The sequence below is a fragment of the Panthera pardus genome, unplaced genomic scaffold, assembly GCF_024362965.1.
Source record: "Panthera pardus isolate Hobbes unplaced genomic scaffold, ASM2436296v1 HiC_scaffold_17, whole genome shotgun sequence".
In the NCBI taxonomy this organism is placed as follows: Eukaryota; Metazoa; Chordata; class Mammalia; order Carnivora; family Felidae; genus Panthera; species Panthera pardus.
The window spans coordinates 136848811-136871938 of NW_026526732.1; the positions used below are offsets into that span (position 1 = coordinate 136848811).

The 23128-nt window shown below is 40.1% G+C and overlaps 2 protein-coding genes across 16 annotated transcripts in view; one reads left to right on the top strand and one right to left on the bottom strand.

Moving 5' to 3' along the window:
• The window catches only part of RUNX2 (RUNX family transcription factor 2), a 326738-nt gene that overhangs the window by 255618 nt on the left and 47992 nt on the right, over positions 1-23128 (bottom strand). The gene's annotated exons all lie outside the window — the stretch shown is intronic.
• Positions 15175-23128, top strand: part of SUPT3H (SPT3 homolog, SAGA and STAGA complex component) — a 543233-nt gene continuing 535279 nt past the window's right edge. The window contains exon 1 of one of the 3 annotated variants that reach the window (XM_019457311.2): positions 15175-15463. The gene's annotated coding sequence lies outside the window, so the exon portion shown is untranslated. Of the gene's footprint in view, positions 15464-15902; positions 16051-23128 lie in introns of those variants that run through there. The other 2 variants (XM_019457312.2, XM_019457314.2) reach the window with 2 other exon arrangements.

Sequence of the window (23128 nt, forward strand, 5' to 3'; positions counted from 1 at the left end):
TATGGGAGCTAAAGTTGTACCCCTGGAGGCAACACCTGTGATGGGAAGGAGGGGCAAGCAAGAGAGGAAAGAAAACCATAAGCCAGAGGCGCCTGGGTGACTCAGTTGGTTGAGCATTAGACTTGGGCTCAGATCATGACCTTGTGGTTTGTGAGTTCAAGCCTCCTGTCAGGCTTTGTGCTGACGGCCTGGATCCTGCTTCAGATTCTGTGTCTCCCTCTCTCTGCCCCTCCCCTGCTCATACACTGTTTCTCCCTGTCTCTCAAAAATAAATCAATGTTAAAAAATTTTTTTTTACAGAAAAAACCATAAGCTGGCTACTGCCAATGGTTCTCCCCTCTTTTCTCCATCCCCCCAAGCCTCCATAATTCTTCTTCCTTCTGTCTTCCCTCCCTCCTTTCCTCCCTGCCTCCCTCCCTTCCCTCCTTCCTTTCTTCCTCTCTCTCTCCCCACCTTCTTTCCTTCCTTCCTTTCTCTCCCTTCCTTCTTTCTTTGGAGGGTGAAATAGAGAAACAGGAGGAGATAGGAGGCAAAAAGGAGAGCTAGAAAGAAGACAAAGGGAAAAGGAGAAAAGGAAGTGATTTGGGATCTGGACACCTCTCTGCCTTCGAGGCTGATCTTGCTAAACACAGATAAAGACAAAGAAAGGAGGAAACAAATGGTGGGGGGGGAGGGTCAGTAGAAAATGGAATAAAGATTTAAGGTGAGTTAGAAAAAAATGTTTTATTCAAGCCTAGGGATGATGCCGGAACGTGGTAAAGTAATTCTTGTTCCTATTTAAGGATTAGTAACAAAGATATCACATTATATCTAGTTGCCAATCTCTTTAAAACCTTGCTCTTCACATATCATCTTTCGAATATTTATAAGGTTGTTATGTGTACTGCTTTTATTTTGGGGGAAATTGAGGGGAAAAGGCAATGAAGCTACTTCTTTGTTAATCAAACTTAGAGCTGAGGTCTGGCTGTTCAGACTCTAACAACTACAGTGATAATAGCTGATGTGTATTGAGTACTTATTGTGAGCACTTATACATGGATAGCCTCACCTACTCTTTACTGCAATTACCCGCAGCAAGTATAGCTGATAGGTGAGGAACCCCCGGCCTTGTGAAAGAGGCTAAGTAACTTTCTCAAGGGCACACAGTTAGGGAGCAGTGAAGCTAAGCAATCTGACTCTTCAGCTTGCACCCTTGACTGCTACAGACGGCCCCTGAGAGGACATTTTTGACTTCCGCATGATGCAAAAGCGATATGCACTCAGTAGAAACCACACTTCAAATTTTGAATGTGGATCTTTTCCCAGGCTAGCAATATGCTGTGTGACACCCTCCTGTGACACTGGGCAGTGGTAGAGAGCCACAGTTCCCTGTCAGCCATGCGATCACAAAGGTAGACAACTGACACGCTTACAGCCATTCTGTCCCCATACAACCATTCTGTTTTCCACTTTCGGGAAGGGGGCTATTCAAGAAATTACATGAGATATTCAGCACTTTATTATAAAAGAGGATTCGTGTTATGATTTTGCCCAGCTATAGGCTAACATAATGGTTCCGAGACTGATCAAGGTAGGCTAGGCTAAGCTAGATGTTCTTTAGTTTAGGTGTATTAAATGCATTTTTCAACTCACCACATTTTCAACTTACAATAGATTTATTGGGACATAACCCCATCTTAAATGGAGAAAGACCTATACATTATATTTCTGTGTATCCCAGAGCCAAGGAGGCAGGTCAGTGGAACTCCTGACAAAGTTATAAGGAGAAAAATAACTTCACATGGTCTGGATTTCCAAACCTGAGACCATTTAATTACAATCCTTTGAACCCTCAAAATGTTTCAGGCACAATACTAGCTTCACTGTTAGAGGTAGGGCATACTACGGTAAGATAAGGTCCCTGTCTTTCAGGACTTCAGCGGGTCAATGTTGATATTCTTTTGCTTTCTTTTTATTTAATGTTGTAAGTTTAAAGATAATTCATTGCACTATACCTATATTTAGTGTATATGTGCAATTCATGAATAAAAAAATCAAAGGAACCTAATTGCATCTGTAAATCTTTAATTTTGCCTCCTTAGAATATTATATGACTAGCAAAATAATTGGATACACATTCCACACACACCAAAAAGGTCTACAAATGGCTCATAATGCCATTCTTAAAATGTTAACCAGTATCACAAGTCTGGCATCATCAGTCAGGGGGGAAATGCAAATGAAACCCACTATGTGACACCATTTCACACCTACTAGAATGTCTGTAACCAGACAGATAACAAAGGTAGGCAAAGATACGGACAAACCCAAAGCCTTAAACCCTGCTGGTAGGAATGTTAAATGGTGCGGCCGCTTAGGAAACCAGTTTGATCATTTCTTAAAAAGCTAAATACAGATTTACTGTATGACCCAGAGGTTCTACCCCTAGGTTTATCCCAGGAGAAATGAAAACATACACCTACACAAGTATGTGTAAGGATTATTCATAGCACCATTATTCATAATAGCCAAAATATGGAGATGACCCAAGTGACCATCAGCTGGTGGATGGATAAACAGAACGTGGTCTCTTCATTCAGTGGATATTGTTATTCAACAATAAAAGGTGATGAAATACTGCAACATGCTATGGGATAAATGAACCTTTAAAAACATTATGCTAAAGGAAAAAAGCCAGATACAAATATCCAGAATAAGCAAATACGCAGAGACCATAAATAAATTAGTGGTCATTTAGGGCTGGGAATGGGAGCAGGGGTTAACAACATATGGGCATAAAGGGTTTTTACTGGGGTGATAAAAGTGTTCTAACCGTGGATTATGGTGATAGTTGTACAACTCAGTAAGCTTATTAAAACCATTGAATTACAGAATAAAAATAAGCAAATTTTATGATATGGAAATTATACCCCAATAACTCTTTAAGAAACCCCAGACAATTATGTGACCAAAAATCTCAGCTATCCTAGTTAATATTACTAATTATTATTATTAATATGGAAACTATTTCTGTTTTATATAATATTTATTTTAACAAATGTATTCAATAGTATCTAATAGGTGAGTTTTCTTACGAATAAACAGCCCTGAAATCAACACACAGGCCTCTTTTACCCCCAAATCAGAAAATCAAAGAGATATTAGAGCATGCATTCAAAGTGTAAAGGGGTTTTTGTGTTTTGATTTTTTTTCCAAATTAATATTACAACTTCTGGGTCTTCTTTCTCTCCTGACTCCCCTGACCTAAAGTCTCTCCTGTCTAGGACTTATGGGAGAATTGTTACAGGGGGATTGTACACATAATTATTTCCCCCTTTAACAAGGAAAATACTATATTTGTTATTTTACTATATTTTAAAATATAAATAGCAAAAAATAAAATGTTCGATCAGCTTTATGTCCCCAAAGGGACTGCCAATTTCTTGAAGGCAGAGATTAGAGATTATATAATTCTGAATTCAAAATTCCCTAGCGTGTCTAGTATTGCTTATACTGTGGAATCACATGAGATGCGTGTTCTTTTAACTGATTGGAAGCAAGTGTAAGAGCCTAGCTACACCAGAATTTGCAGGTTAGAACTGGGACCTGGTGAAGAGATAAGCCACCAACCAAATGGATCAAACCGTTTTGAAGTATCAGGTAAATACTTACCAAGGAAAACCTGTCCCCTCTATTATCCCGTAGCATGTGGTACATATGTAGGACCCACAACGACTTGTTTACAGGTCCATTTGTCCTGTCAGCCTGTAAGCTCTTCTAGGGTGGGAGCACGTCTTTCTTCCTCTTTTACTTGTGAGAGGCACTGAATTCGTATTTAGTAAATAAAAAGTTGAGACATACCTGATCAGAGGGAAGGGAGTCTGAAGCCCTTCTGCAGTAATAGAGCTATGAATTTGAAAGAAGTGGCTAAATGTTGTATCTGCGAGTAGTTTTTGAAGGAGTTTTCCCCAGAAGAAGAGGTGCACCCCCTTGGTGCACAAACCCAGTCTTCTTAGGGAGCCTGGATCCCCACTCAACCCCCTTCCACCCAAGGGCTTTCGTGTCTGTTTCCACTGGTTCCTTCCCTTTTCCCTCTAATCTAGCGTCCTTTTCTGGTGTATGTGTGGGCACGGGGCGGGGGTGGGGGTGGTACTCGATGACAAAACAACCAGACTTCTTTCCATTTACCAACTACCTCTTCCCCCTTTCCCCCTCTTTCCTTCCTTCCTTTAACTGCTAAGCTTTCTCAAATGCACGATTATTCAAAACATTCACACTCACAACCCTGCCACACCATCAAGATGAGTTATGCTAACATTGACGAGTTTCTGACTGAATGCAGAAGCCATTTCTCAGTATCTCATCCACTTTAAGTTCCTTGTGTTTTAAAATCTTTTCATAGAGCAAATGATTCTTTTACGAAGTGAACAAGCACATGCTAATCGATCTGTTTCCTGTAGTTGTTCAGAAGAAAGGCAGGTTTCCAGGTTGGGGGCCTGCCAAGGAGAGCCCTCTGAGCCTCCTCAGAGTTGGAGTTGAAATTCGGGGTTTGGCTTCCTGGCAACATTATCACTATTCCAGAGCTTACTCACTCTAACTCATAAGAGACCCAGAATAAAAACCAAAATGCTGAGTTATTGATTGGCGATGAGGAAATATAACTGTTGGGTGCAATGACCCTTCCTATCAACCTGATCATCATAGTATTCGAGAAGCTTCATGGAAGCCAGAATATGTAGATTGCTGGTCCCAACAGAATCAGGATAAGGGGAGTTAGCTACCGAATTCAAATTCTTGAATGATATTAGGACTCTGATAGCTTGACCCATTTATCCTTTCCCCACTCATCTCCACAGTACAGGCATATGCTCTGTCAGTTTGTTCCAATTTTGCTGTTTCTATGCTTTGAGATGAACTCACCTCTCTTCTTATTTACATAGTATTTTAATCAGGTTTTAATTAATGTGTATCAGCTTGTATCTTTGTCTCTTCTGTGATCCATCATTTGCTTCTTGCACAATTAACTTTCAGAGGTTAGTCTTCTCTGTTAAGTGATTGAGGAGAGTCTCAAATGTGCACTTGTGAATGGTAAATAGGGATTTCCACATATCGCATCATATTTTTTTTTTTTTTAATTTTTTTTCAACGTTTTCCATTTATCTTTGGGACAGAGAGAGACAGAGCATGAACGGGGGAGGGGCACAGAGAGAGGGAGACACAGAATCGGAAACAGGCTCCAGGCTCCGAGCCATCAGCCCAGAGCCCGACGCGGGGCTCGAACCCACGGTCCGCGAGATCGCGACCTGGCTGAAGTCGGACGCCCAACCGACTGCGCCACCCAGGCGCCCCCTCGCATCATATTTATTAAAGCAAGGCACACCTTGATAAACCAACCTGATCACCCACTCACATATTTGGCTGTAAAATAAGTCTTTACGATACTTCTAGACCATGACTGTCAGCTTTTCTATTGTTTAGGGGATTCAAAAGAATACCCTCCAGATTCTGCAAGTAGTTCCAAATTATTTGCGCAAAGGCAACATTGTGGGAACAATGATAGTAGAGAATATCTGTATTATTGGTGTGTAACATAAAAATCACGGTCATTGGGGCGTCTGGGTGGCTCATTCGGTTAAGTGGCTGACTTTGGCTTAGGTCATGATCTCATGGTTTGTGGGTTTGAGCCCTGCATCGGGCTCTGTCCTGACAGCTCAGAGCCTGGAGCCTGCTTTGCATTCTGTGTCTCCCTTTATCTCTGCCCTCCCCCGTTTGCACTCTGTCTCTCAAAAATAAACATTAAAATAAAAATTAAAAAAAAATCACTCATGAACATGTGCCCAGTTGTAGAGAAACTATTGAACTAACCATGACTGGCTACCTTCAAGTTTTATTAATATTGACTTACTATTTGTTCACTTATTTTGTAATCCTTTAGCACTTGTTGCAAAATAAGCAGTCGCAAGGGCCAAAGGTGTAAGAAAAATTTATGGGAGGTTAACTTAAAATTAAGGAAATTCAAGTCATAAACTTTCTCCACGTGAATTGAGGAATGACTACCTTATTTAGTTAGAATGGGATAATAGGGGCGCCTGGGTGGCTCAGTCGGTTAAGTGTCCAACTATTGATTTCAGCTCAGGTCATGATCTCACAGTTCCTGAGTTCGAGCCCCACATCAGGCTCTGTGCTATTGGGATTCATGCTTTTTCTGCCTCTCCTGCTCTCTCTCTCTCTCAAAATAAAGAAACTTAAGAAAAAAAGGGATATTAGTGCAGGAACATAATTTGAGAACTGCTACTGTATAGTGGGTTAGTACTTTTGATGCAGTAAACTCCAATTTTATTATTTCTATTATAAATGTGGAAATTGAGTAGAGAGGCAAAAATGTTTTACAGTATTTGCTCTGTAAAATCTGGAAGAAAGGATTCTCTTTGCTCAAGTTTGTAAATCTTATATGATACCCATTTCCAGAATGGAAAATTCCAGAATTTTCTAAAATCTTAAGGATATTGTTCTGAATAAATATATTTTACTGTAATATGGCAAATGACTAAAAAAAATTACTAGAATGTGGTTGAATAGCATAATATCATTTGTTTACTTATTGGGGGAAGCCGTAAGTTCTATAGAAATTGTTTAGGGGCGCTTGGGTGGCTCAGTTGGTTAAGCGTCTGACTTCAGCTCAGGTCACGATCTCATGGTTCTTGGGTTTAAGCCCCACGTCTGGCCCTGTGCTGACAGCTCAGAGCCTGAAGTCGGCTTCAGATTCTGTATCTCCCTCTTTCTCTGCTCCTCCCCTGCTAGTGCTCTGTCTCTCTCTCTCAAAGATGAATAAATGTTAAAAAAAAAAAAAAAAAAAGTTGTTAAAAGGGAACTCAAAACCACCTGGAGGGGATTACCTGGAGGGCTTGTTAAAACAGATTGATGTGGAACTCCACCTCCAGTTTCCAATTCTGTGGGTACTGAGTGGGGTCCAAATTTGCATTTCTAACAAGATGTAAATGCTGCAACCATGCTTTGAGGACCACTGCTCTCTATACCTTGGGCTGCCTTCAACTTAACAAGACCTTGGTTATTTCTCTCCTATTCCCCACAGTGGCTCAATGAAACTTTATCACCTCATACCTATTGTACAGTATGATCCCCGCTTCTTCAGCATCCAAGCTTTCCTACATTATAGGGTAAATTTGGGTCATTGGGTATGAACTGCTTCAGGTTCTTACGCCTTTCTTCCAGTCTATCCCTCTTCCATTTTAAGGTCCATTTCCTGGACTGTTGATCAAAAAGCTTCCAGTCTCTTCCGGGATCTAATTCCATCTTTGCTTCCTAGAGATTTTGTAATCAGCCCTCTTCTATCTCGAGTGTTCAAACTTTTCCTCTTTATGAGTTTCTTCTCCAAAGCTTGTAAACAAGTTCAAGTCCTTGATCTTGAAAATGTATCCTGTGACCCTAACTATTTCTCTAGCCAAGCTCTTTCTTCTACACAGGACATGCTCTTGGGAAGAATAACACACTTGATTTCTCAACTTCCTGATTTATTCTCCTCAAGTCATTACAACCAGGTTTCTAATCCTATCACTGTATTGATGCTTCTGTACCCAAGGTCACTTTGAGCGGGCTACACACTGTTGACACCGATTCTCCTTAAAATTTTTTTAAAATGTTTTTATTTATTTTTGAGAAAGTCAGACAGAGTGTGAGCAGGAGAGGGGCAGAGAAGGGGGGGGGGGGGGGACACAGAATCCGAAGCAATATCCAGGCCCTGAGCTGTCAGCACAGAGCCCGATGCAGGGCTCAAACCCACAAACCACAAGATCATGACCTGCGCCGAAGTTGTAGGCTTAACCGACTGAGCCACCCAGGCACCCACCAATTCTCATTTTAGTGCCATTCATCTCTCTTTGAAGCTCTTTGCTCTCCTGGTTTCTGTGACACCATTGCCTCCTCAGTTTTCTTTGTAGATTCTTACTCTCCCTTTTCCATTGAATGTGGGTGTCTAGAATCCAATCTTTGACTCATTTTGTTCTATGCATGCTCTCTCGGGCATTTCATTGCGTTCCTCGGCTTCAGTTCTGTTCACACAGATTCTTCTGAGAATGTTCTTAGGTCAAATCTAGGAACAGGGCTAAATTTTTTTACACTTAAGATTAAATTAAATTAAATTAAATTAAATTAAATTAAATTTAAATTAATTACATCTAATCGATGTATATGGAATGCTGTATGCTGTGTGCTGCTGGTTCCCAAACCTAAATGGCCATTTACTTTCTTGAGCTGCAGACTTTAGCTTCTATCTCTACCTTTGCATCTGAATAGTCTAGTTGGCTCTTGGTGGTAGCCATCTGAAATTTTATATGGTCACCTTAAACTCAAAATGTTCAACCTGCCACTCAGTAAGTTGAGAAACCTTAGAATTGTCCTTGAATTCTTTTTCTTTGCCTTATTTCCATCCTCATATCTTACCAGTAACTAAGTCTTATACATTCTATTAATATTAATATAAATTAATATTTCTCCTTCATGTCATCTTCTATCTCCTGTCCCCACACAGAGCTTTGTGAAAATGCTTTTGGGTGAGGGGCTCCTGGCTGGCTCAGTCGGAGGAGCATGTGAGTCTTGATCTCGGGGTTGTGAGTTCGAGCCCCAGGTTGGGTGTAGAGATTACTTAAAAATAAAATCTTAAATAAAAAACTGCTTTCAGGTAAAATTTAGGAAGAAGGTTAAGTTCTACATCTGAGTGGATGTTTGTGAAATAAGGACAGTTGGAAGCTTATCCGCAAACTTTATCTAATAAGCATAAGTGGGAGTTCAGATGGGACCTTGGGAATGCTAGCTTCCCAGAAATACAAAGAGACTCGGAGTTGATTACTGGGCTTGCAAATGAGGTAGAATCATCACTCAAGCCAGTTTTAACCAATAGGTTAAAAGTGGGGGAGATGTCAGCTAATATTGGTACCACATATTACCACGGTGACTTTGCTCTTATTTACGTAAATTTGTCCCTTCCAAATTTATCAGTAAGAAGTCATTTTGAGGTCAGAAATTCTGTGTTACTTCTCATTATATCCCCAAGACCTAACAATGACTGGTATACTTAAGGGTCCTTAAAAAATATTTATTAAGAGAATAATTGTCATACTGACATATATTTATTGATTCATGACAAATAAGACATTAATACTTGAGATAGGATCTCGTGTTTAGTTTATTCTCATGTCTAGCACATCACAAATACAAACATCATAAAAATTACTCGACAGCTCATTAAAAACTGGAAAACAATAATAACTATAAATTACCGAACATTTTCATTATGTCAGGAACTTTTCATTTAAATCCTGATACAACCCTACCACATAGATGTCCTTATTCCTATTTTACAGTGAAAGATCTTATTTTCTGAGAAATTGAATAATTTGTCCAGGGCATCATGGCTTATAAGCAACAACAAAGCCCATATTTTTTTGTGCTGTACCCGACTGAGTGAACAAAGCTGTTTTAAGTATATTCTAGAAAGAGGGACGCCTGGGTGGCTCAGTCAGTTAAGCATCCAACTCCTAATTTCGGCTCAGGTCATGATCTCACAGTATGTGAGTTTGAGCCCTGCTTGGGATTTTCTCTCTCCCTGTCTCTCTGCCTGTCCCCCACTCTCTCTCAAAATAAATAAATAAAATAAACTTTAAAAAAACCCTTAAAAAATATATTCTAGAAAGAGAAAATACAGCTTACGCTGTATCTATAAAAAACTCAAACTCAAACTAAAGCAGCTTACTCAAATCTGCTGGTATAGTTTCCCAATCACTAACAATTGATCTGAGCATTCCTTAGTCAGAATAGGTTTACTGCATTGGGCTTCAGAGTGTGAACTAGGAACATCAGGTTGCATTAGCCATACTGTGGTATATTTCACTCATGGCACTGATTAACTTTTGGCCCTGTTGCCACGCATGATAGAAAAAGAAATGTATACGTGTAATGCAAAATGGAGGCAGTTATTCAAATCACTGAAACAGATCCAGGTTTACATCTAAATGTTGCAACGAAAATACTTTGAGGAAATGGATGTTCTGTGTATTTGTGTCAACTGAATTCTCCACCTTGGTGTCAGGCATTGATAGAACAACAACAAAAGAAAGGTTTGTTGTTGTTTTAACGAGGGGATGTTGAGCTTTCTTCACATCTTCTTAAAACAAAAGTCAGATATTCTTTTTTTTTTTTTTTTAATTTTTTTTTCAACGTTTTTTATTTATTTTTGGGACAGAGAGAGACAGAGCATGAACGGGGGAGGGGGCAGAGAGAGAGGGAGACACAGAATCGGAAACAGGCTCCAGGCTCTGAGCCATCAGCCCAGAGCCTGACGCGGGGCTCGAACTCACGGACCGTGAGATCGTGACCTGGTTGAAGTCGGACGCTTAACCGACTGTGCCACCCAGGCGCCCCAAAAGTCAGATATTCTTTGACGAGCGTTATTATACAGGACTAGATGAACCTTTGTTATGTGAGCAGGATTGGAAATTAACTAAATAATTATTAAAGAAGGTAACAAATGCAAACTTTCCTATATTTCCATAAGAAGTTAATTATGAAGGCAAAACAACTGATAATGCAAACATTGTACTTCATTACTTGTGCCTAAAATTGCATTCTTGATCTCTTATACCTACCCAACATATCCATCCCCACTCTTGCCCATCCCAGTTACTGGCAAATTCATTTTTCCAGTTTCCCAGGACACTTCAGTCATCCTTTATTTCTCTTTCTCTAGAACCCCAAATCGAATCTGTCAGTAAATCATATTGATTTTGAAAAAATATCCAGAATTTAACCCCATCTTATGGAGTCTACCGTAATAACCCTAGTGCAAGCTACCATCACCTCTTACCTGGGTTACTACAATAAGACCTGTACTCTACAGACTATTTTTAACCCAGCAGCCAAAGTAATTATTATTATTATTTTAAAATTTACTTATTTTGAGAGAGGGAGAGAGGGAGAGAAAGGGAGAGGAGAGAGAGAGAGAGAGAGAGAGAATCCTAAGCAGGCTCCACACTGCCAGCATAGAGTCCGATGTGGGGTTTGAACTCGCGAACCATGAGATCATGACCTGAGCTGAAACCAAGCTTCAGAAGCTCACCTACTGAGCCCCCCATGCGCCCTCGGAGTAATTACTTTAAAGCCTAAACCACATCATGTCAATCCTCTGCTAACAGCTTCCCTGTCCAGGCACACAGGCCTTCTAACATCTGGCTTCCTGGCGCCTCTGTGACCTCCCTTTTTTTTTTTTTTTTTAATGGGTCATTGTTTTTCAGCTAACAATGGGTCGTTACCCATTCCTGCAACTTACCCGGCTTGTTCCCACTTCAGGGCCTTAGCATGGGTTGTTCTCCCTGGAGTGCTCTTTCTTTAGATGTCTGTAGCTATCTCCTTCACCTTCATCAAGTCATTATTCAAATAGCACTTTCTCAGTGAGGCCTACCCTGCTTGCCCAATTTAAAAATTGACAATTCTCTCATTCCTCCTGTGCTTTGTCTCATTCTTTATCCCTTCCCTGTTGTATAAAAAATTTCCCCCTGTTCAGGTACACTCATGGCTTTCTAACATATTATATTATTTAGGCGTTTATTTAGTTTATTGTCCAACTACTCCTCCTACGTTTGATGATGGCATAAATTTTTGTCTGTTTTGTTCACTGCTGCATCTACAGCTCCTAGAATAATGTCAGGCACGTGGTAGGCCTACAATAATAATTTGTTGAATGAATGAACTAATTAGCACCCATTACTTACACTCAGTGAACAGACCTTATCTTCAAGGGGAGAAATGAAGAAGTTGTTTGCTTCTAGAACAAGAGGATTATATATTGAATTCAACGGGAATGAAAGCAACTCAGTTTCCATGTGTCTAGAGAGCTCAGGGGCTCTGTGAAACCCTGATATTATAGGATTCCTTTTTCCATTCTAGTCTCAAAACGTGATCATTAGCCAAAGACTAATTTTAAAAGATCCTGGAGTATTAAATCTGCACTGAGAGGTTCCTAAAAGGATGTATCATGATTATAGTTTTACAAGCTGCTCAGTACTGTAATTCTTAACATTCCTTCTCTTGTCACTGTATTGCTCTTCCTAATTTGAAATCTATGAATGTAATTGGAAAGCATGGGAAGCCAATTTAATTACACCCCAAAGAATTATGTGATGCACCACCCCTCCTGTATTTCAACAGATTTGATTAATGTATATTTTTCATGTTGGTCTTTCTTTTGCAGTGCATAATATCAATCCTACAGCAAGAGCCTTGAACATTCTGTATTTTTTGTAGCACAAATATATTGATTGAATGCTGAAATTATCTTGTACCACTTTAATATCCATCCTTTGGTCATTCCTGTTTTGAAGGAGCATAGAATTTTAGGTCTGCAAGGTTTTAGTTCATTTGGTTTGATCACCTTATTTTGCAGACATGGAAACAGAGGCCCAACAATGTTAAGTGACATGCCCAAGTACCACAGAGCTGGTTGGAACAACTTGTTCTGAAAGTAAAGCAAGCTGCAATTGAAAAAATAGTTCTTAAATCAAAACATTAATTGAAGACAACAACAATTATAATATGCAGTTGTAAACAATATGCAGTTCTAACCAGTTGATTTCCATGGTGACTATATAAGCATTAGAAATCTGGGGTGCCTGGGTGGCTCAATTGGTTAAGTGACCGACTCTTGGTTTTGGCTCAGGTCACGATCTCACAGTTTCGTGAGTTCAATCCCTGTATTGGGCTCTGAGCTACAGCGTGGAGCCTGCTTGGGATTCTCTCTCTCTCCTTTTCTCTCTGCCCCTCCCCAACTCACGCTCTTAGGTTAGAAATCTAAGGCAGAGATAGCAAAGAATAAAATAATTTGTAGATAAGAAGAGGTTCTACAAGCATCCTAATAAATAAAATCATGGATCACAAAAGAGTAAGAATTTTGCAGGTCACCTGAAGTGAACTATCCTGATCACAACCACATGAGAAGATACCAGTTCATCACAGAGATGTTTCCAAATAGCTTCTGGTATTTGGAGAATTGGGGCTTGTTTTATTGCTTAACGCAATCAGTTTTAGGATGCCAAGAGGCATTTTTTAATCTACACTTTCTTTTTGCACTAGTGACTCTATATGAGGGTTATTATGCCAGAGGAATGTGAATGTCTATGGTCACAATGCTTCATTTTCCTTTAACGGCTCTGTTTAAGGGACAGAGACATTTTTGTGGTGTGATGCATTCAGTTGGTTTCCCGGTGCTTTCTCCACATGCTTTGGAAATCATGTATTTTTCTGAGAGGTGGTGGTCACGAATGTCTTAATTTCAGCAACAGCTTCATTGTTTTAGCTTTGTGATAATTAAGATACCCTAGTAGTGTTGATTGTTTAGGAGACTATATTAATCTAATGGAAGATACTTTGACCCTTTGTGTACAGCTGCGTTCTCAAATGACAAACAAAATTATGGCTAAATCAAATTTTAAAAATGAATTTTAATAGATTCCAGGAGGTAGGAACACTAGGCTAACTCATGTGACTTCAAAGCTAAGATCTCTGCCAACTGCACAATTCACAATTTCCTAAGAGTGAATTTTTGAGTTCCCTTTACCAGTGCCTGGTTTAATTCAGTTTCCGTTCTCCATGGCTCACTTTCAGTAACTCCTGTTGTGCGTGATTATATGTAGATTAGACACCAGTAGCCTGAGAGTAAGATCTGTGTTCTATTCTGAAAAGCTAGGTCAAATCTGGCCTCCACGTGATGCAGGTAAAACTCCCATGCAAGTACTATGGCAACATTTACTGAATGTAATTTTAATTGAAACGATCTGCTTTGGGTTATATTTCCTTAGATGTAATATCAATTTTTCTCTTAACTTTCTCCTAATTATTTTCTTGGTAATGTACTTGAAAGGGCTTTTCAACTACTGTGTATATCGGTTTTCCTTTGTAAGAAATTATGAAATTGTTACTTTCTCTTCCTTATGTTCTACACTTTGCCCAACATTGCATTGAGCCCTGATTTACACATTATGGTGAGTCTTTATATTCCAAATGTATTACTTTAGAACTTTAAGTATTTGGCAAATAGTGAAGTATTGGGGAGATTAAAGAGAACTAAACACACAAGAGTCAAGTATGATCCAGAGGAAATAGTCAAAGAAGTTGCTCTTGTAAAGAATGTAAGCAAGTAGAAAGAAAAGATTATTTCAGAACACAAATATCCATAGGAAAATAACAAGCAGTAAACGCTTTAAAAGACCCGATTGAAGGTTGGTAGTTCAATCTCTATGAAATACTTTATATTCGACGTCATAGGAGTGGACGTAAGCATCGGTAATTGTTTTCTTCCCTCAACTGAAAAGAATGTTAAAAACATAAATAACAAGACTTCATACACAGTGAAAGCGATTGAAGTAACTGACGATTGTATTATAGAACTATAGGCATATCACGGAAATTGAGAGCACGACGTGCAGTTAAATAGTGGGGGTGCAAGATTTAAAAATGAGGAACAGGCCAAAATCCTAAAGAAAAATAAAAATAGGATCATCCTCCCCCCCTCCCATCCTTGAAATGGAAGAAGATTTCAATTATAAAAACGTGGTCGTTAAATGCCTGAACTTGTTACTATGAGTCTGGCGGTGGGAGTGAAGGGTATTCATTGCGGACCATCATCTCCCACCGCCTCTCCTAAGACTGTGGTGTGCATGAGCCTGCGGAAGAGCTGGTGTCCCACTGTCCAGAAAGGGTTCCATATCCACACCCCGGCACTGCGGCCCCTTGGGGGAGCAGGCCTTTTTGATCTCTCCGTTTCTCCTCCCCATTTTAAAAGCACAATCCGGTTAAGATCCCGGTTCACCCCAATTCCTGGACAGAACCTTACACGGGCCAATCTCTGCTCTAAAGTTGAAAACAAACTCCCAGTATCGGTCACCCAAGCCCTCGAAAATCCTAGCCCTCTCGGTTCGACTCTTAAAGAACGGCCTGGCCCTTGAACACCTTTCGGGTCTCAGCGCGACTCCACTCCCTTCCCAGCAGGCACCGCTTTGAGGTCCGCCGCTCGGACCACGGTGGCCCGCAGCAGGGAAAGTGGCTGCGGTACACTCCACTACGCCCCGCCCCCGGCGAGCGTGGCGGAAGTTGCTTGCTCGGAAAAGGAGACCACGGCCACCTGGTGGAGCGCGCATGCGCCAGAGCCCGCGCAGCTAGTGGTAGGGGCGTCTGCAGCGCTCCCTCCTCCGTCTCCGCAGCCCCCGCCCCACGGAGAGTCGGGCTCACGCCATCTTGTGCCCCCCCCCCCCCCACCCCTGCCCCAGCCGAGCCACCTTCTCCCTTTCTACACTCTCAGCCCTCCACCCCGCCCCTTTCCAAGCGTGCCCCGGGCCGCCGCCGCCGAAACCGCACCATCTCTCCCCACATTCTCCACGCGGGACGCGCAGCCGTGCCTACAAGTGTTCTTAAAGCGGAGGTTGTAGGGGGTGCGGGGGGCGGTGCGGGGCGGGCGGGGAGGGATCTGCGAACCGGGATGGACGGCGCGCGGCGAGCCCCGCGTCCGTGGGCCCGGCCCCGTCCTGACCCCTGCCCCGGGGCGGCCGCGGGGGAGGAATTGGCGTTTGTACTCTAGGGCTGAAGGGAGGACGGTAGCTCGAGGCGCCGGCCGGGCTCAGCACCCGGTTCTCCCGCCGAGCGTGGAGCTGGCTCTTGACTCCTCCCCGTCGGCGGGTGGGCGTGGGGCGAGGGGAGCTGGGCAGGCGAGCTGGAGCTGGCGTGGCTGGGGCGTGTTAAGGAGCACCTTCCGCGCCTCATCTGGGTAGTGTTTTGCGGGGAGGAACCCTTAGAGAAGGAAAGTGCTTTATGCCCGGGGCGGAAGAAGAGTTAAGTAGCGTTAGTAGAAACCTAGCATCCAGGAAAAGGGAAAGATCGACTCTGTTTTCTGTGGGCTGAGCCCACATCTGTGACCCCTGCGGAAATTATCGAGCCTGCGTTTGCCTGGGTGTTCCGGTCTGTAAATGGGGGTGGTAGTAGCCTAGCCCAGAATTGCCCCGATTATATGAGGTAATACACTGATCAGGCACTGATCAAATTACATGTTAACGGTAATTAATTTTAGTTTTCATGTTTTAAGAAATTCAAAATGACTGTGACCCTGTTTTCTAAATTAAAAATCAAGACACTTGAAGGTCTGGTAAGAGTAGATTCATAGGAAGAGTTGGAATGAAGTATCTGACAGAGAGGATACTAACATGTGTTACTAAATGTGTTGTTAATGTGCACGGGGGTGAATTAGCATCACTCCATGAGGTTAATACAAACTTTAAACTGTTTACTTTGAAAGAAATTAGTATGTATCAATAGAGGAGGAAAAGACAGGGTCTTAGTATATGTTAGGAGTCAGAACTTTGAAAACGGAAGTGCGTTAGCTGTGCACAGATTTACTTGACGACCAAATTGAGGATGGACCTCTTGGAATTTCTGGTGGACGTTTCAGAGAGACTGGATTTGACTGAACATGAGGATCAATTTTTTTGGTGGTACTTTGCAAAAAGAGAATGCACCTCATTGAACTTAATTCGTTATTGCAAGTTTCTTAATCTCTGGGAGTATTCAAGCAAAGATCTAGAGCAGCCTAGGTCCATAGAAGCACTGTCCAATATTGTAGAAGTTTCTGCCATGATGGAAATATTCCGTAATCTGTGCTGTACTAATGTGGTATCCACTAGCATCAAGTGGCTCTTGAGCACTTGAAATGTGACAATTGCACTGAAGAACTTAAATTATATTTTAACTAATTTAAATATAAATAACCAAAAGTGGCTAGTTCACTGCCTTTTGGGCAGCTTAAGCCTAGAATCTAGACTTTGAGACGCGTTTCACTTCTTGATTTGATTGAATTTTAAGTCGAAGCCAATTCTTGGAACATTTATTGCCTTAGGGAATCATAATTATATTCAAATAATGCCTTTTGCTCAAATACTATAGTTCAAAGCATGGGTCTGTTAGTACTTATTTACAGCTTGACAAATTAAAGCAAATTGTTCTTTTGACTCCTTGGGTTGTACAGCTAATGCCAGATTCATCTGGAAAGCCATAACAATACTAGCTGGCACTTCCTTTAATCATTATTGTACCGTATTGTGACCATGGGGTTCCATTATCTTTTATCACTTTGGTTAAGTTTCAGTGAAAACGTTTCTACTTTTTTATTCCTAAAGTTGATTTCCATTTGAAAGATAGTGCTTTTTTTTTTTTTTTTTTGGTTTTGTTGTTTTGTTTCATAACTTTTTGTATAATAAAGCAAGTTGATAATTTATACTAATAACCTTTGAGCATTGGGCCATTTTAGAAATAGTTTTGTGGTTATCAATATTCAAAACTTTTGAAGAGATAAGTCTGAAATTTGGTGATATTGATGAGATTCCTTTCTTTGAGATATGTAGATTTTTTTTCTTTTTTAAGCACATTATTTTAGTGTGAGAATAAAACTTAAAAAAAAACAACTTTATTTTGGGTAGCACCCTTAACTCTGGCCTAGTGCCCTTGATCTCAAGGCTGAAGATAATCGTTAGATCTAGGCCAAAAACTTAAAGCCCATGAAATATGCATTTGAATAGCCCATAACATACAAATCAAAATGGGTTGCTCTTATATAGGGTGATTGTAAACTCCAACTTTTCTGGGACAGTCATTGTTTAGAGCCTCTTTATCCTAATAGAGCCCCTTTCATATAAAAAATGTCCCAGTTGGTATCACATAATAATACGGCCACTCTACTTTTAGTCTTATTACTTGTTGAAGTTTGTAATATGTAATTTTTAGGGGGATTAATTATATTGCAATCTCACAAATGTACTAAAGTATTGAGAGAATTATTGGTTGTGTGCTTAAATAATAGATGAGATATCTGGAATAAGGCCAGCAAGTGACCTGTTCATTTAAACTACTGGTAGGTAAACATTTTTGCTTTTCTCTCTATACTGGATGGAAATCTTGGACAGTTTGATTTTTGCTTTTCTCTACATAAGTGATCTTTTTGTGTTTTTGCTTTTCCCTACATTAATGATCTTTTGGTGTAGGAAGCTGCAAAGAAATTTAGGCTAAGTCAGTCAAATCAGAAGATTGAGTAATCTTGTTGAAAATAATACCCATTTTATTTTATGGTTAAGTTGAATAGTGAAGTCAGTCAGAAATCTGTTATTATTTAGGATGTCCAGGAAGGATTTTGCTTATTGTTCTATAATAAAGAAAAATAATGTAGCCAAATGCCTTATTGTGTTAATTTAACTTATACTGTGGTAGGTAAAATATTTTATTGAGAGTCAAACACACTTGGTTTGAGTTCTCACTCTGCTGAGGATTAAATGAGATAATCCATGTGATGTGTTGGGTGCAGTGTTGGGTACAGCAAAGCATATAAGTCAGTGCTCAATAAATATTAGCTGTTTTAGCCTTAAGTTTATTGAATAACATATCTGGAAGAGATGTTGATGTTCTGGGATACATTGTGGATAGGTGCAAAGAGTACTTGAGACTAATTCTGCAAACCTAGGTTTCGCCCTTTTCTACCATATTCTTTCTTTGTGACTCCAGTGAAGGTGTTTAACTTCTCTGAGACTCAATTTCCTCATCTGTAAAATGGAATTAGTATTTCACCTCATTCCAGCCTTCCCACAGGATTGTTGAATACCATAGAGGAGAATTACATAAATTGTCTTACTTTACAAAGACATTTTATTTTAATTGGTTTTGTCTCAACTTTTCCACCTACTACCTCTAGTAAAGACTAATCTTAAATCTGCAAAAGTTGTTGTAAATTTTATTTGTAAAACAGCATCGAGTATAATAGGTTCTACCCGAGGTTGCTCTCTTTAACAATACTATAAGTCTTGGTAATGGTGCTTTACTGATCTGGTTGCAATATATTTTCTACCCTAAACAACCGCATACTACTGCTAAGGGAGGTCCACCATTTTCATGGGCATTTGATGTGTTCCGTCTCCTGTGCTAAATGCTGTATCTCATTTATTTATCCAGACATGTCATTCCCCCTTAATAAGTGATACTGATGAGGTGCTCACTTTCTGGAATGGGTCTGTTGGGTTTTTTTTGCATTGTATTACTGCCTCTGATAGTATCTGGCTGATAGTGAATGGATACTGAAGGCTGAATAAGGTAACGAGTATGAAGATGGCATGCTGCCTGGCATATGGTATGTAGTAGTTGCTGAAAAAAAAAATAGTGTGTTCATTGAATTCGTAGGGCATAAATTGGAATAATTTATGTGAGTGCACTTTATAAATGCAAAATATTATGTGAATATAAATGACACAGTTTAGCCGTTTACTGCGAAACTGTGAGTCGGCATAGGCAGATATTTCACAACAAAGTTCACTATGACAAACACATTGTGGAGGTCTTGTGAGTTAATTAGGATCCACTTTTATTTGTATGTTCCTTGTGGGATAGTAGAAAGAACTCTGGACGGGAGTCAGGGGAACTCAGTTTTAGTCCCAGCTGTATCACTAAATAGTGATGTGTCCTTGGACAGTTCAAGAAACCCCTCTGGACTTCAGTTTCCTCACCTGAAAAATGAGGGATTTGGATGAAATTAGTTTTTTTCAAACTGTAGTTCTGAACCTCAGATGTCTTTGGTCCCCCTCCCGCCAACTGGTATAGTTGTAGTTTTGTCTAATTGTTTATCCACCTGCCTAAGATTGACTTTTAAGCACAGAATTCATGAAGTTTTAAAGTTAGCAAGTCTCTAAGACAACTTAATGACAAGTCCCCTGACTACTTACTATGTGTACAACTTTTCAGTAATTTCACATTAGTTTAGCGTGTTAAAGGAGATGGGCATCGTTTACAAATGAAAAAAACCTAAGGCACTAGAATTGGAGGTTAATGAATTTTTGTTAAAAAATGTATGGGCATGGATGGAATATTTCTGGTTGTCTGTCTGTCAGCTACTCTGGATCAAAGCCTGATTTTTGTTAGATTTGTGACGTTTCCCCAGTTTTTACTCTTGGCTTCCTCACTGGTAGTGGGGATGATACTTGCCTTGGAGGGTAATTGTGAAAAAATGTTAGGTAGTACAGGTGAAAGACCCTTTATAAACTCTGAAATGCGTATACAAATTCATCAATTTTTTTTTTACATGCCTACAGTAAATCTCTAATTCCCTTTTCTTTTTAGTCACATGAACTGTGTTTTTAACCACATCAGATAGTTTATTGACTTGTTTATATTTAAAATAGACTCCTCATAAGGTTAAATATTTCTAGAACGTGAATCTAGAGTGGGAGAGAATCCTGATGTTTAAGAGAGAGCTTTCTTGACATTCTTGTCAATTACACTTACTATTGACAGTATAGTTGACTAAAAATTTTTGCCCTTATCTGGAAAGTTAACTATTAAGTCACTCAAGTATATGATACTTTATGTAAAAACAACAGTGTTTTAATATGGGAAACGTAAGCTTGCCGTTTTGTCAGGGGTTGAATGTTATGTATTTTAGGATGATCTGACGGGCACATTGGCAGTGCACTTTAAGAACCGTATTTCCAAAGAATAAAGATTTTTTTTTTTTTGAAACTCAGTATTTCCCTAAGAGAGTACTGGATGTGAAAGCACTTGAAATAGAAACCTGCATTAATACGAAACTAAAGAAGAAAAACATAGTAATACAGCTTCACAGGTCTCTGAGCAGTCTGACTGTGCTCCTAAAAAAAAGTAACTGCTCATGTAGCCAACTAGGATATGTAAATGGACAGTTTATATCTGCCTATCAGGAATTTTCGTGGTTCACAGATGTTTTGATATTCTTTTCAATTCAAATAGATTTTTTGAATACCCGTTATGTGGTAGCCACTGTCTTCTTTATAACACTCCTCTGAGACCGGCAGAAATTATTCTTCACAGATGGAGAAGCTGAACTTGAGAGATGATTGGTCCTTATTATCAGAACCTCCAGTATTGAGTAATTACCCTTAGCAGAACCCCATGACCATGAATTATATCAGTTTTCTGTCTTACAACATCGTCACACAACTTCTGCAGGATTTCATCTCCCCTTGAATGTCTAATAGTCGTCTCAGACTTAATATGGCATAAACTGAACTCCTGGTTTCTTTGTTTTTCCTTTTTCAGTTTTCCTGATCTCAGTAAATGGCACACCATCCAACCAGTTGCTCAGTCCCCAAGCTTCGGAGTAAACTTCAGAGTCCTCCTTGACTGTTCTTTCATACTCCATGTCTAATCCATCGGCAATAAGCTCTGTCTTCAAAATATATTCCAGAAGGCTGACCACTTCTCACCATCTCCACTTGTACCACTAATTCAGGCTGCCGTCCTCTTTTGCCTGTACAACTTCAATAACTTTCTGACTGGTCTTCTCACTTGTACCTTTGCTTTTTTGCAGTATAATGTCATGGCAGCCAGTTATCTTTTTAAAACCTAAAACATTTCAAGTCACTTCCCTTTTCACAGTTCTGTATTAGCTTCACATTATATTCAACTAAAATTTAACCTCCATGGCCTAGAGGGCTTTATATCACCTGGCCTCTTGCTAACTGTCAGGCCTTATTTTCTACTGCATATCCCCTCTGTTCCCTTCCCTTGAGCCACACTGGCTTCAAGATCTTGGTACTCTGCTGTTCTTTTTGCCTGGAAGTTCTCCAGAGCTCCATCCCAGGCTTTGTTCAGATCTTATATTAAATGTCACCTCCTGGTTGAAAACAGCTTGTTTAATTTTGTTTTCATAGCCTTTGTCATGACTTCACATTATATTTATATGCTTGTCTCCTGCATTATAAGATATTTCTTTTGTCTAGCTTAGGCACTATCCTATCCCTAGCTCTTAACAACAGTGTTTGGCTGGCAGTAAGTGTCCAGTAAATAGGTATGAATGGATACACCAAAGCACAGGTCGTGCATCAGCTTTAAAGAAGAAAGTGCCTAGATTGTAAGAGGAGGGAATCAGGAGAAGATACAGGGGCTTTGGTTGAGGAAAGAGGAGGAAGTAAGTAAGAGCTTTTCATTTCTCTATGAAGGAGGAGGGGCAGTCATCTGCCAATAGTTGGGGAAGTTTATTAATAAACTAATGTGCACTGAAGTATTTAAGGTTAAACAAAAGAATTAGCGAATGAAAACATTAAATGTCAGGGAAAGGAGACTTCCTGAAGATCGTTGAGTCTGGGAAGTCTTGGAGACCTTGAGCTTCAGTTGGGCTTTTCTAGGCAGCTGGGATTTGGAGAGGTGGAGAGGAGACAAGAGGTACTGTAAGTAGGAAGAACTGTAGGCTAACGATTCTGAACCTGGGATGGTTTGGGAGATGCTGGTCATTTGCTTTGACTGCTGTAGGGAAAGGAGGCTGCAGAGGTCCTGTGGGACTGATATTGGACAAATTTTATCCTCCAGGGGAAGGAGAGCTATTGGATGCTTTGAGTAGAGGAGTAACCACTACTTGTTTATTTATTATGTTTATTTATTTATTTTTTGAGAGAGAGCAGGAGGGGCAGAGATGGAGAATCCTCAACAGGCTCCGTGCTATCAGGGCAGAGCCTGATGCGGGGCTTGAATCCATGCACTGTGAGATCATGACCTGAGTGGAAACCAAGAGTTGGATGCTTAACCAACTAAGCCACCTAGGCACTTCAAGGAGTAACCGATATTTAGAATGAGTACTCTGGAGCTGTATGCAGAATTAATTAGAAATGTGGGAGATGGGTTTAAAAGATACTCTAGTAAAGGTATTTATTAAGGCGAGATTGAAAAGGAAGGGATTGAGTTAGAATTGCTTTATTAAGAGAAAATATGCCAGGACCAGATTGCATGGAGGTAGGCAGGAGAGGAGCTGGTGAATCAAAAATGCCTTGGAGTTTTTGAACTTAGGCAACTGAAGAGTTGTGTTGTTCATACAGAATCAGGTTGTTGGACAGGGAAGCGGGTTTGGTGGGGGAAAATGTACCGGGGAATAGTATATTACAGAGGAGAGTTTTTCTGTCTATGAATATGAAGTCTTTGATAATTATATTAAGATGCGATTCTCTGCTTAGAGCTGGTAACTTGTCATTTTGATCGTTGGGTGTTGCTTATGAGTATTTGTATCTTCTTATCTATGCCAATTACAATCAAACTG